At 53.9% G+C, this 12,954-nt stretch overlaps 1 protein-coding gene across 2 annotated transcripts in view; it reads right to left on the bottom strand.

The window, feature by feature from the left end:
• The window catches only part of PLXNA2 (plexin A2), a 212,468-nt gene that overhangs the window by 35,326 nt on the left and 164,188 nt on the right, over positions 1-12,954 (bottom strand). The window lies entirely within an intron of this gene.

The raw sequence follows: 12,954 nt of genomic DNA, 5'->3' as shown, positions 1-12,954 counted from the left end.
CTTTTATTGATTCATTTCTTAATTCCGTCCCCAAATGCTGACTGTCTGAGTTTGTTTTGACCCAACAAGGAAAGGAACTGCAGGATCAGGCTCTCCTAAGGGGTAAATTTCTGTCTGGGAGATGGGTCAGGTTTAGGGAAAAAGGCAGCTCTTTGGGATCCAATAGATCCCAGGGAATAAGCTCATACTTTGTGTCTGCAGTTACCCAAAGCGGGAGGCACTTAGACACGAACCCAATCCCAGGCAGGAATGTCGAATTTCAGAGTTGGACCGAGACTGGAGGATCTTATTCTAAGATTATCCTACAACCTGTATACACAGTTGTAAAAACAAAAAAGCAAAAAAACTCCAGGGCTCTTTTCATGACACCATCTGAAAGGCAAGACAGGGAGGAAGGCAGAGAGGCTAGGCGGTGGGTCAAGGCCAAGAGTCCACCAGAATCTTCTAGGAGGGGCCACTGGGCAGGCATGGGAGGTGAGAATAGGTGAAAACACTGTCAAAGGCTATGGAGACCCTCCCCCAAAGGGGAAGTGATCTCCTCCTATGATGTAAGCGCCACAAATGCCGTCACCAACTTGGCCACAGACCCCAGATGCTGGAGGACAGAGAAGAGACGACGGTGGGGCTGAGGCCCAGGGCAGGCCTCTTCCTGAACTGCCCGCTGGCTGTCCAGCCAGGACTCCCAGGCCGACCCCTGACCTCCCACTTCCCTCTGCGGGCTGGAGAGGACGCAGCCTCCTTCCAGGCCAGGCCTTGGACTCTCATGTGGGGGCTCATTTCTCCCGAGTCACCTTGTCTGTGGCTCCCTTCTCTGGGAATAAAACATCCCAACTTATGAATAAAAATAAACAAGGCTCATGAGATGAAGCAAGAGAGGGGACTGGGCGGCGGATGGGGGAGGCTCGGGGGCACCTCTGTGCCCTGGGCCTGCGTGTGTGCGGTTGGGGGGAGGGGGAATCATTTGGAGAAAAAGGAGCTGGCACAAGGAACCAATCACGTCATAGATTTTTTTGCCCCTGGGGATTCTAAAAATAACTAGTACTTGATCCTGGCTGTTCCACTCTCCCCTGGTGCCACCTCCTCAGGGCCCCTGGCCTCCAGGAGATGGATTCTTGTCATGAGGAGCGAGGAAGGAACAAGCGGCCTCCATGCCCCTGCGGGAGAGCATCGGGCCGGAGGAAGAGGCGGTGAGCAAGTCTGAGTGGCTGCTTCTGCTCTGATCTCGTGGAATGAGCATCGGCACCCCTCCCCCGGCCACCTGGCTGCCAGGAACCCAGCCTCTGAAAACCCTGACGGAACTGTGGTATCAGCTTGCTCTCTTTCCCCCACTTTTATTTTTAAAAATACATTCTTTTGCTTGCTGTGGTTAATTACAACCTTTCAGCAAAACCGTGAAATGAAATCTTTCTGGAAAGCCCAAAAATACTTCCGTCTTGCAGGTAGCATGTGGGGAGCGTATTGTGGATACTCAGTGGTGTTGGCAGGTCCCATGGGGCAGCCTCCTCCCGCTGGGAAGTCGCTGTAGTGTCCCCTTCGACATTCGAGGGTCTGGGGCAAAGACAAAGTCATGGCCCTGGGGCGGGGTTGTAGGGACTTTGGTTGGCACAGAGCTGCTCAGAAGCATAAACGAGATTATACGGTTTAGAGAAGGAAGACTTCAGAAAAATAAATTAGCGAGCACTGTAACCGTGGCATGAAGGCACATGTCAAAGAGATAGGTAGCCTGGGAGTTCCTATGGTGGCTCAGCGGGTTAAGAACCCTACTAGTATTCATGAGGTTGCGGGTTCAATCCCTGGCCTCGCCCAGTGGGTTAAGGATCCAGCATTGCCATGAGCTGTGGTGTAGGTCGCAGACGAGGCTCGGATCTGGTGTTGCTGTGGCTGTGGTGTAGGCCGGCGGCTACAGCTCTGATTCAATCATTAGCCTGAGAACCTCTAAATGCCGTGAGTGTGGCCCTAAAAAGCACACACACACACACGCACACACACATGCACACACACATACACGCACATGCACACACATACACACACACCAAAAAAAAAAAAAAAAAGAGAGAGAGAAAGAGAGAAGTGGTTTGGGGACACCAGTCTGATCCCTTCTCGCCCGGCTAACAGCTGCTGGAATCCAAACCAGGGGAATTAGCATCCTTCCGGTTACTGGAAAGTGCCTGGGGAATGCCAGCCCCTCCAGGTGAAGGAGTCTGGGGGTCAAAGCACTCAGCAGCCACCCTGCACTGAGGCTTGCAAGGGACATAGCTCCCTCTTTCTTGCATAAGATAAACCTGATGTATTAAAGGCTGGATTTCCAAAATGCAGATGAGGTGGTGAGCATTTGATTTGCAAGGGGAGTCCCAAGGCCTCCATTACTGATGACTCCCGAAGCTGGACGGCTGGCTCAGAGCTCTCTCCTGAGCTGCATATCCATCTATCCAATCGCTACTGGACGTCTCGGCTTCCCCACGCAGGTCCCTCAGGCACCTCAAATTTCACCGTGTCTAAAAATGAACTCTTAATTTTTTCTCTTTCCACCCCCAGCTTGATTATCCTCCCAGCTCCTCTTTCAAGGTTAATGGAATCGCTGTGTACCCGGCCAGGAATCTCGCAAGCGTCTGCAACTGTCCTCCTTCCCTCCCCGACCGCGTACAGTGAATGCGGGCCCCACCACGCCTTACTCCCGGCTGTCTCTGGAAGCTGCCCCCGCTCTGGGTACCAGAGTGGGCGACGAGCTGGGCTGCATCACCTGTGCTAACTGCAGGGGCCTCTGTCCCTCTGCGAGACCTGATTGGCTCCCTCTGCCAGGTGGCCTTCATGAACCTGATCTGGTTACCTGTTGCCGGCTCTAAAAGTGGCTCTGAGCACTGGCCGGGCAAAGTCCCAAGTTCCTGGCTGGATCCTCCACATTCCTTACTTCTTTAATCGCATCTGCCATCTCATATCATGTCCTCACAGCTACCCAGGCCCCAGCAGCTTCCATATACAAAATGTGCCCCCCTTTATTTTTTGCTTTTTAGGGCCGCACCTGTGGCATGTGGAAGTTCCCAGGCTAGGGGTCCCATCAGAGCTACAGCTGCCGGCCTACACCACAGCCACAACGAAGCAGGATCCAAGCCGCATTTCCGGCCTACACCACAGCTGAAGGCAACGCTGGATCCTTAACCCACTGAGTGAGGCCAGGGATCGAACCCCCATCCTCATGGATACTTGTCGGGTTCTTAACCTGCTGCGCCACAATGGGAACTCCACACAATGCACTTCAAAAATCTCTGTGCCTTTGCCTACGTCCTTTGCTCCCTGCCCAGCTTAAAAATCCGAGAGTCAAGGTGGAAGTCCAGATTCGGCGTGCAAAGGGACAGAGGAGGGAGTCTTGTAAGACACTCCCCTGACACCTGCGGGCTTCCAAGGTGATTCTGGGCATCAGGGCTTCGGTGTCTGCGTGGTGGTAAAAACCCAGGCATCCTGCTTTCCTTTCTCCCCAGGACCGAGGACTGGGGGAGGCCTGGAGGGAAAAGAATTTATTCTTCAGAAAGGGAGTGAATGGGATTTTTCAAGATCTTGGCTCACTCCATTCTGGGGTCTGCCCCCAAGGCTCTCTCTTCAAAGCAGTGTCCGAATGCAGACACACCGTGTGGCACCCATAGAGCTCAGTTTCCTTGGGAGCCAAGTCTGGGCTTTCCGAGCTGGGTCTATAAAGAGGCAAGTGGTGGAGTTCTAGGATGAGGATGCTGCTTGCAGAACTCCAGGGAAGACCTTCCAGAGCTGCAAGAAGTGGTGGAGTGATGGTGGGGGAGGGCTAACCTCCCGAGGAGGTGGGGGGAAAGGGCAGAGTAGGAGGATGTCAACTCCCCCACTGACAGAGGGGGACCACGATACCCCAGGATGGCTGCCAGATCCACGTGGCTCGGATTCCACTCTCAGATGCCCTCTGGGCCACCGATCACTCCAGGATTTGGAAGAGAGACCTTCTAATGCTCGGGCAGTGTCGGCAGCAGGAAGACAGGGGGAAGATAGATTTGAATTCGAGATCCCAGCTCTGACACTTAGGAGCTGTGTTGCCTTCAATCTCGGGGTCCTTATCAGAAAACAGACAGCAAGGCTTGCCTCCCAGGGGTGTTGTGGAGGTGAGGTGAGACCCATTTGGAAAGTCCCTGATGGCACAGTGGTTTCGAACAGGTCCTGACGATTGATGATTTCCTTCCTGGCATCTCCCCCCACCCCCCGCACCTGCGCCCTCCTAGATCACAAAAACACCGGAGGGTGGAGTTGGAGGGAGCTTAGAGATGGGGATGGGATCTTCCTGTTTGTCGGGAAGGAGGCCTCCTGGGTGGCGAATCCTAACCTAGGAGATGGGCTGAGCCAGCGTGGAGGAGCTAGCTCCTGGGCTGACTGGAGGGAGCCTGCGCCGGGCCAGGGAGCGGCCCCAAGGGCTGGCGCATGGCCTTGGCTTTGGTGGGTTCCGGGCCCCGCACGGAAGTATATTCTGAGCCGGACATCGTCCTCACCCAGACTAAACTTGGGAGGACGCTGCTCTGCCTTCATTCTCCCTCCTGCCCTTCTCTCCCCTTCTTCTCCTGCAGCTCTTAGCCATTCTGGGGGGCGCGGCAATTCATGATGAACTTCGCGAATTCCTTCAGGAAAGTAATTCTGAAGGAGATGCCCGGCAAGCGAGTGCTTTGACAGTCTGGGATGCGTGTGAGAGTGTGAGTGTGAGTGTGTGTGTGTGAGAGAGAGAGAGAGCGTGTAGCGGGGGTGTGGAGGGAGGGGGAGGGGAGCTGACAAATCTGTGAAATCAGCTGGGAAAATCTTTAGATGTTGACTAATCCCAGCCCCAAGTTTTTCAACGTGTATCATACGACAGAGCAGAAATCCGTCTGAATTCCCCCCTGGGGACCTCAGAAGGGAGAGCCAGAAGCAGGGGATGAGGGAGAGAAGAGCCCAGAAGCAGTTCGCTGAGTGGGGGTGCGGGGGTCACCACGTTCTGTGCTGACTCCCCAATGTGGCCCCCTCCCCGAGCTTGGGTTCTGCTCTCTTATGTGGTATGCATGGTCCTGGGGGAAGCGCGGGGTCCCCCTAGGTTCTAAAGTCCATGCACACTGGTCAAGGTCAAGTGTGACAGTGACAAATGCCTACCCCTCCTGCAAGGCTCTGCTAAAAGACCCTCCTCAGTGAGGCTTTCTCTGCGCCCCAGGCAGACTCAGCAGCCCTTTCCCCTACACCCCACCACCACTGGTGAACGCCCCCAAGGCGGCAGCGACTGTAACTGCATCTTTCCTCAATGAGACAATGATGATCTTGGGACAGGGCCCCCCTCCCTTTGGCTCAGTAACCTAATCCTTAGCACACTGCCTGGGACAGAGCCACTGGCAGGAAATAGCTGCACTTCTCTGCTCCTGGGAAACGCTGGTGACCAGCCAATCCTAGTATAAACCAGGTTCCTGAATGACCACTGGAAGGATGGAGGCACCCACGCTGCTCGGCAGCGACGTGGTGTTTCCCCATCAGAAGCATCAAGACGTTCTTTCTCCAGTCCCTCCTACGTCACCGTAAGCCAGTTTCTGCTGCGACTCCTCACTGAATGGAGGACTGAACATCTTTCCAACATCTCTCCAACATCTTTCAGATACTGAAGGTGGCAATTACGTCGCCCCTGGTCCCCGCTTCTGCAATTCTGTCAGCCTTTTGTCAGAAGATCTTGTTTGCCAGGCCTTTTGATCATTTCAGATGCTTTTCTGTGGCCGCTCGGATAGCCACGCATCCTCTGAGAGTGTAAGGACGACAGCAGACTCGTGGCTTAAGCCCAGGCCTGCGGTTGTGCAGCAGGGGGCTTGTGCCGATGACTTCCTTTAGCGTGTCTCACAGGCCATCAGCCGGGCTGGCCTGGGTGAGCCCTTATCTCTTCTACGGGCATCTTTAACTCCCGAGAGGTCCTTCCCCATTTTACGCATCTCTCACCTGCTGTCGCCTCCTCCCTAAAGAAAGCTTTACTCGCATCTTAATGGGACCTCCTTGAGCTGTGTTATTATTTTGTTTTATTGCCTTAAGCAATTGGATTTTGTGCATGTGCATGCACAGTAGGTCTTAGTTCCCAGATCAGGGACTGAACCCAGGCGGCAGAGGTGAAAGCAGAGCCCTAACCACTAGATCACCAGGGAACTCCCAAGAGTATTGGCTTTTTAACTGAGTGTAGCTATTAAACACTTGTCTCTTTGCAGGTTCAGAAGGAAAATGTGGGAAACACCTTAGGGCAGAGGGCTGAGTCCAGCAGCCCTAAATCCTGCCCTAGAAGCAGTCACGGACCATGCCGGGATAAAAGTAGCTGGTCCTGATCTGGATGTGGCCCTCATCTGCTCCCCTGAGGCCTGCGTGCACAGGCCAGTAGGATGCGGGATACGGTTGGCATGGGCTGAGCGCCGGGGACTAACCATGAGACCCCTGTCTCCTGCTGGGTCCTTTCAAAGCCACCCGGCACCCTGGATTTGGGGAGCCACTCCCCCAGCTCCTCAGACCACACCTGCTAGAAGCACAGCCCCACCGAGCCTGCCTCACGCCTGAGCACCCCAGCCAAATCTGTATTCCTGCCTGATTGTGTCGTGTTTGTTTTCCACCAGGGGTGCCGTGACCTGGAAAACAGCCGCTGTGATGCTGCACTCACCCTGGTTCTCGCAGCAGCTAATTGAACAGTTTGGAGGGAACTGTGCCACGGAGCCGCCTAAGGGCGAGGCAGATGCAGCCATTAATTACAGCTGGGGAGCTCGAGGGGCTGCGGGGAGCAGGGCGGAGGTGCTGGAGGCCCAGGGGCTGGGCAGCCTGGGGAGCCGTTCCTGGACTTAGGCAAAAGCCTTGGAGGGACAGAGTCAGGGCCTCCCACGGGGGAGGCAGTTAAGGGGTCAGAGGAGAAAATCCTCGTGGTGGGAGCCCCCCAAAGCCTGGCTGCCATCCTGGAGCCCCTGTCATCCTCTGCTGCTACCTCCTGCCTGATGGATGTGGTGGACAAAAGACAGCAGCAGGCATTGGCTCCAGGTTATTGAAGACTCTGATCATGACGGCAACCTTTTTTTTTTAAGAACTTATAGGAGCCAGGAATTGGGCCTAGGGCTCTGCGTACTTTAGCCCACGTCAGGCTCCCACCAAGCTCCGAGGGTGGTACTATGATTGTTCCCTTTTCACATGGGGGAATCGCCTCCCAGAGAGGTTAAGGAACTTGCTCCAGGTACGCAGCGCGGGGCAGAGCCCAGCCAGGTCTGTCCAGCCTGTGCCTTCAGCCTCCACGCCTCACTGCCTGAGTTACCATCGCCTGCGTCAGGGGAGCCCCTAGCCATTAGCCATGAGAGCTCATGCCCCAGCCTTCCCATGGGTCCCCCTGCGGGGGTCCTGCAGCCCCTCTCCCGCAGCTAACTAAGGCCGTTCTGCTTTTCCAAGACGCTCTGGACTTGGCTCTGCTGGACCACGATCTCTCTGAGCTTCTCAGCGTCCGTCCCCTCTCCTCTCTGGCCCCGCCCCATGATGGTCCACCCTCCCTGCCGCCTCACTCCTGTATCACCTCTCCCTGTGTGTTCCAGTCTCCCCAGATGTGCTGGGAGTAGGGACCACTGGCTCGCGTCCCGTCTCCGCAGCAGGCTTGATGGAGGGCTGGGTGCCCACACCGTCCCTCCCCCAGCCCTGCGGACCGAGCGTTCTGCTCATCTAAGCCAGAGAAAGATGAAGCGTGCCCTGTGGGTCAGACATGTGGGTTCTTGAGTCAGGCGGCTGAGGCCTGACTTACTAGCAGTGTGACTTTAAGAAGGTATGGCCCCCACGGTGCCTCGGTCTCCTCATCTGTCAAATGGGCTAAGGTTACCAGCGTGCACCTCATACGAGCTGTGGAGGGGTCTGCACGAGATAACTACGCAGGTGCAAAGTCAGCAGTGCTAGGTGCCGGAAGCATTCAGTGAACGGTAGCTGTTATTTTTCTCATTACTGTTTCATGATTAAGACATCTGGGCAAAAGCCAGGCTAGCTGAGGTCCAGGGAAAAGGGGCTTCATTTTCATAAGCATCCTAGGCAGCTGGGTCCTCTGGTATGGTTCTTGGTGGGGCGTAGGACAGGGGCGGAGAGGGGAGTGTGGAGATGGCCCAGTGGCGTTGGCTGCCTCTCTGACTGGCCTGTGCCACTCTTGCCAGTCTCCAGCGGGGCTGTCAGGGCCCTGGATGGTGTTCTTAGGGGGAGACGAGAGACTAAGGTCAGAGCCTCCTGGAGCAGCTGAGGAGGGGGAGAGGCCCCCAGAGGCGTGGCCGCAGGAAGAGCACCCCTAAATGACAGTCACGCTCTGTGAGAAAAGCTCCTGTGTCTGAGCCTGGGGTCAGGACAGTTCTGCCCCGAGCAGCCGGGTAACCAGGACAGGCCAGTGCGGACAGTTGTGGGTGTGCAGACAGCTAATCCTCTCCTGACTAACCCACTGACTCCTTTCCTGCAGCGTAAGGTTTTCCTGACTTTAGAGGGCAGTGGTGCCAACTTTATGCCTGCAAATTTTGATCCCAACCTGGCTCCCAAAGACACCTGGATGCCGGGTGAAGATGGCAAATTATCACATTCTTTCCAACTTTCTGTGTGTGTGTCTGTGCGCGTGTGCACGTGGGTGTGCAGGTGTGTGCACGTGGGTGTGTACACGCGTCACGGTAGGCTAGAGCCCAGCTGACGAGCTCGGCAGGAATCGATGGCATCGGGGACACCAGCTCTCCCAGCCAGCAGGGATCCTTGCTGGCTCTGTCTTCTCTGAGAGTTCGTTTAAAACCTAATTGTTATCTCAGCAGAGTAACTCCATTATTCACCCTGACACCATCCCCCGTTAGCTGTTTGCTGCAGTGGATGTTACATTAATGAGGCCTGCAAATAAATGAACGGGAGATCACAGGGCCGACTTGTTTCTCAGGAAAGCTGGCTGACTTATTTATTTATTTGTTGAGAACTCTGCAGCGAGTCGTCCTGGCTCTGGGCAGGTGGCTCCTGGCCTTTCCTGCTGAGATTCAGTGCAGCCTTAGAGATAAATACTTGTAAGTGTCCAGCTCCCCAGTTTCACAAATGCATTTGATCTGAGAGAACCCAGGGGGAAAAAAGAATCTACTTTAAAATATTTGGTGTCGGAATTTCTGTCGTGGCGCAGAGGAAATAAATCTCACTAGTATCCATGAGGATGCAGGTTCGATTCCTGGCCTCGCTCAGTGGGTTAAGGGTCTGGCGTTGCTGTGAGCTGTGGTGTAGGTTGCAGGCATGGCTTAGACCTGGCATGGCTGTGGCTGTGGTGTAGGCCAGCAGCTATAGCTCCTATTTGACCCCTAGCCTGGGAACCTCCATATGCTGCAGGTGTGATGCTAAAAAGACAAAATAATAAAATAAAATAAAGTAGAATAGAATATTTGGGTGGAGTTCCTGTTGTGGCTCAGCAGATTAAGAACCCGACATAAAGTCTGTGAGGATGCTGGTTCCATCCCTGGCCTTGCTCAGTGGGTTAAGGATCCAGCGTTGCTGCAAGCTGCGTTTCAGGTTGCCACAGATGCAGCTCTGGTCTGCTGCTGCTGTGGCTGTGGTGTAGGCTTCAGATGCAGCTCCGATTCATCCCCTAGCCTGGGAATGTCATGTGCCACAGGTGCAACCCAAAAAAGAAAAGAAAAGGGAAAAATACTTGAGCAAGTAAAGAGCAGGAGGAAGCAAGAGGGACAGATCTTCTCAAATCACTGCTGTATCAACAGTCATTGAGACTTAGTGTTGGAGGCCATGCTGGCGGTTTTCTACTCCTGGTTTTCTTTCCCAGTTACATATATTCCGATGACATTAAGAGAATTCCCTAACCTTGGACTAGTGAGGTGTGGGGAAGTTAATGAGGTTGACAAATGGCAGTAAAAGCTACGAGGTGGTAACGGAACGATAACTGTAAAACCAGAATACCTAGGGCCTGGCATCCGCGTGGCCTTACCGGGCAGCATGGCCTGTGACTTTGGAAACACACAGGAGCATTCCTTGGTACCCAAATAGTGTAGGTTCCTGGTCAGGCCTCAAGAACCCCAACACTGGGCCTTCGTTCCTCGCATGCCCAAAGCCTCTTGTTAACTTCACCCCGCTCTCCATTCTCACCTGCAGACATGAACCACCTGGGCCCTGCCCTCTGGGCTCTCCCACCAGGCTGAGATGCTTGCAAAGGCAGCGTCACCAGAGCAACTTTCACTGTAACCATCAACCCATTGGTAGACACATGCAGAAACCAACCAAGTGGAGTCTGGTAGCTCTAAGAAACACACCTAATTAAAGTTACCCCTGCCCTGGAGAAGCAAAAAGGGAGCACCTTAAGCTTAAAAGCGCCCCTAAATGCTTTTCTATTTTTTCTCCCCCCCCCCATAAGCATATGTGTGGACCTGATTCTGTTTAGGAAGACAGGGAGAGGTTATTTCAAGACTTAAAAGGGTAGCCGATGTTCCCAGTTTGTCTGGCATCGCCTCAGACCTCCCAAGAGGACTCAGATCCTGGGCATGGAGGTTTTTGGGGGTGGGGTGAGGTGCCAGGGACTCCTTCTCCATCTCTCTGATCTAGAGAAGCGGCCTCAAGTGGTGGGGCAAGTCTGCATTCTGGAGTCAGAAGGTCCTAGTTTCAAATTTGTTTTGCCACTAACCAGATGCGTGACTTTGGGCAAATTATTTACTCCCCTAAGCACTGTTTCCCCAGCTCTTAAATGAAGATAATTACAGCCATCTTGCAGAATTGTAAGGAGGAGTAGGTATGCAGAATACATGAGTTCTGGCACATCATAGCATCTCGTTTAAAGAAAAGCTATTATTGTTGCGGCTCCCAGAACTAAGAGGGAGTTATCTGTTCCTTCCCTTAGCCTGAGGTTGGTGTCCTCATTAGGTGTGCAAACTTGGGTTCCTGTGGTCCCTTTTGCAAACAGGAGACAGCTGCAAGGGGTATAGGTCAGAAGTCCCAGTCTGAGGCCCTTTGGAAGAAGCAGAGCAGCCTGCAAAGTAGGTAGTTTCCAGCCTCTTCCGGGTGGCCAGTGTTCAGAGATAGGCTGGCTGCATCCCCTTCCTTCCTACCCAAGACTAATTTATCCGTGTGACAACTTCCGACCCGAGCCCTGTGCATGGCATGCAGTGGTCGCGCGTTACATGAGTATTTACTGGATGAATCAGTTGCTTAGAGCTACAGCATCTCCTCCTTTTGCTCAGAATGTTGTTAGGGGTCTGGGTTTTTATCTCTCACAAAAACTCGTATGTTGAATCCCTAACTCCCATTACCTCATAATAAGACCTTTTTGGAAGATAGGGTCTCCCCCCCCCCCGTTTTTGGCCACCTCTGTGATATATGGAAGTTTCTGGGCCAGAGAATGAATCCAAGATGTGGCTGCGACCTGTGCCACAGCTGTAGCAACACTGGATCCTTAACTCACTGCGCCACAGTGGGAACTCCAGAGATAGGGTCTCAAGTTAAAATGAAGTCATTAGTGCCTTAGTATGGGCCCCAACTGAATGTGTATGTCTAAGAGTCTCATTTTTAAAAAATTCTGAGCTCTGGTTGTTGCTCAGTGGTAAGAAACCCAACTAGGATCCATGAGAACACGGGTTCCATCCCCAAGCTCACTCAGTGGGTTAAGGATCCAGCATTGCTGTGAGCCATGGTATAGGTCACAGATGAGGCTCAGGTCCTGTATTGCTGTGGCTGTGGTGTAGGCTGGCAGTTGCAGCTCCGATTCAACCCCTACCCTAGCCTGGGAACTTCCATATGCCATAAGTGTGGCCCTAGGAAAAAAAAGGCAAAAAAAAAATTGGAGGAAGCTCCCCTGTGTGCAGTGGGTTAAGGGGCTGTTGTTGCTGTAGCTGTGGTGCAGGTTTGAACCCCAGCCTGGGAACTCCCATGTGCCATGGGTGTGCCAAAACAAACAAACAAAAAACTGGAGACACACACACACACACACACACACACACACACACACACACAGGGTGAGCACTAAGTGGACATGAAGGCTGAGAAAGGCGTCTTCCTACAAGCCAAGGCTGCAGACGGCCACGAACCACCGGAAACCAAGAGAAAAAGGCGGCATGGAACAGTTTCCTCACGGCCCAAGAAGAAGCCCACCTGCTGACACCCGGGTGTCAGACTTCTGGCCTCTGAACCGTGGGAAAGTAAATTTCTGTTGTTTAAACCACCGCCCGGTATGCGGAGCTTTATGACGGCAGCGCTAGCGACCAATACAGTCTCTTTGAGTGGACACCTCTGCCACGGGGGCTCCGAAGCCCCTCAGCCCTTCCTACATTTCTCTTCCCAAGGACGCCTTCCATCTCTTTCCCTCTCTGCTGGACGCTGCCCACTCACAGCTTCTTGGGGTTTCCTTCCTTGCGGGGGCGTGGCTCTCGCATCGTCCCCAGCAGGTCCTGAAGCACGTGCCGGGAAGAACAGAAATGTGGCCACAGCCCGGCATCTCATAGGCTCTCCAAACGTCTGCACGTCTCCTGTTCTCAGGGTTGAACAGGTGACACGTGCACAGACACCCGAGATGACAGCTGGAATGGGAGCAGCCTGGGATGCCTCCCATGGGGGACAGCGTCATTATCACGCCAAGGGCTGGCTGAGGAGGAGCAGACGGTGAGTCCTGAGGGGGTCCTAACCCGAAGCTGATGCCAACTGGGAAATTCAATCGGCTGTAAGACTTGTCCTACATGGAGCCGCTGCCATAAGAGATGGGTCTCTAGGGGAGGGCTTGGTTGCCATGGAGACAGGTGGGTAAGGAGGGGTTAAGGGAGAACACAGCTGTTCATCCCGCTAGGCTTGAGCTCACGCCTTTTCCTAAAGTAGAACTCCTTCGAGGGCAGCTCACTGATTTTCCTGCCCGCAGGCAGGACAGCCCCATTTCCGTGCCCACTTATTTCCAGCATTGGACATTCTGTCTCTCCCAGCAGCCATCAGGGGTCATCAGAGAAGCCCTCCTTCTTCTCC

This window comes from Phacochoerus africanus, chromosome 11 (assembly GCF_016906955.1).
Source record: "Phacochoerus africanus isolate WHEZ1 chromosome 11, ROS_Pafr_v1, whole genome shotgun sequence".
NCBI classification, from domain to species: Eukaryota; Metazoa; Chordata; class Mammalia; order Artiodactyla; family Suidae; genus Phacochoerus; species Phacochoerus africanus.
The sequence above is the reverse complement of the archived record's forward strand: the minus strand, read 5'-3'. Positions and strand labels throughout refer to the sequence as shown.